Source organism: Ursus maritimus, unplaced genomic scaffold (genome assembly GCF_017311325.1).
Source record: "Ursus maritimus isolate PB19 unplaced genomic scaffold, ASM1731132v1 scaffold_28, whole genome shotgun sequence".
Lineage (NCBI taxonomy): Eukaryota > Metazoa > Chordata > Mammalia > Carnivora > Ursidae > Ursus > Ursus maritimus.
In genome coordinates, this window is record NW_024425341.1 from 19,629,229 (window position 1) to 19,630,646 (window position 1,418).

Sequence of the window (1,418 nt, forward strand, 5' to 3'; positions counted from 1 at the left end):
AGCCGTAGGAATGTGATTTTCATGGGTTAGACCTACTATAGCCTAAACCAGTTAAGGAGGACAGCCGAATTCCACAGGATCCCCTGATAACAAAGTAGCTGCAGAATCCCCCAGGGCTTCCTGTCAAATTTCCCTCTCAAAAAGGGAAAAGGTTGCTACCATAGTTCAGGCCAGTGATCAATAAGGTCCGTGGAACCTGACTCTGCCCTGATCTCATTGCAAAACTCCTGGCCCACAGACCTTTGGGCTTTCCTCTCCGGCTCTGCAAAGCCATGCCCTCGCTGGCTGAGCTCTACCTGAGAAAAATAAACACGTGTAGCCGGCCCTGCCTCCATTCCCATTTACAGGACCTGAAAGCGGAGAGGTGGAGAGGTTCTATTTGTGTGTGTGTGTGTGTGTGTGTGTGTGTGTGTGTGTGTGTGTGTGTCCCCGGCTGGGGACACAAGCGGCACAAGCAAAGGTTAAGAACGTGCCCACAGTACGCCTTTCAGAGGGCTCAACCAGGGCTCGGGAGAAAGGCATCATCTCGTTCCCTCTGGGGACTCGGATGCTGGCATCTAACCCGAGGCAGCACACGAGGCGGCTACCCTGGGGCCCCAAACCATCTCCCCCCCGGGACCCCGGTCCTAGCATCTCGGGCGGGCTCTCCCTCTCCGCCCCTTTGACAATACTCCTGCCTCAAAAATGAAGTCTTCCCCATCAGCAACTCGAAAAGCGCTTCAGTCTCTGGCCCCAAACAGAACAGCAAGCCCAACAAGACCAGCTGAACAGTCGGTTTCCCCTCCCCGAACTCAAAGGAAAGTTTCCCCGTTTTAAACAGCGCGATTCTCCAATGAATCGAAAACACCCCTCCGGCACCCGTGTGCTCCAGGCTCAGCGCATCCAACCCCGGGCGCACGCGGTCCGGACGCTCCACCCTCCGCCAGCGGCCGCCTGTCACCCCGGGGGACGCCGACAGGGGGTCGCCCTCTCGGCGACCGCAGCGCTCCCCCGGAGCTCCCCTCTGCGGCCACGTTCGCCAGACAAAAAGAGACTGGATTCGGAGAAAGCGTCGCGCGGGCTCACCTCGGGGCCGCGCTCCCCCGGCCTCGCCGTCGGTCGCCGAGCCGCCAGCCGCCCCGCCGGGCGCCCGGGAGCATTGTTTGGAGAGTGAGTGCGCGCGGTGCGTGCCCGGCCGCGGGCGGGTGTCTCTGCCTGGGCCGGGAGGCCGGGTGGCAGCTGCGAGCGCGGCTCCGCCCCCTCCGCCTCCGGTTACGCCGCGCGCCCGGGCTCCCGCCGCACCTCCGCAGTCCCGGCCGCCGCCCCGCGTCCCCCCCACCAGGCCCGCGCGCCTCCGGCTCGCTGCCCGCGGGCTGCGGCTCTCCGGCCCCGAGCGCTCCAAACTCTCCCCGCCCCGCCCCTCCCCTCCTCTCCTCTCC

The 1,418-nt window shown here is 64.0% G+C and overlaps 1 long non-coding RNA gene across 1 annotated transcript in view; it reads left to right on the forward strand.

Annotated features, from left to right (window-relative positions):
- The window catches only part of LOC103681323, an 11,429-nt gene continuing 10,011 nt past the window's right edge, over positions 1 to 1,418 (forward strand). Inside the window, exon 1 of the long non-coding RNA XR_005838229.1 lies at positions 1 to 1,149. This is a non-coding gene — a long non-coding RNA (uncharacterized LOC103681323). The remainder of the gene's footprint in view (positions 1,150 to 1,418) is intronic.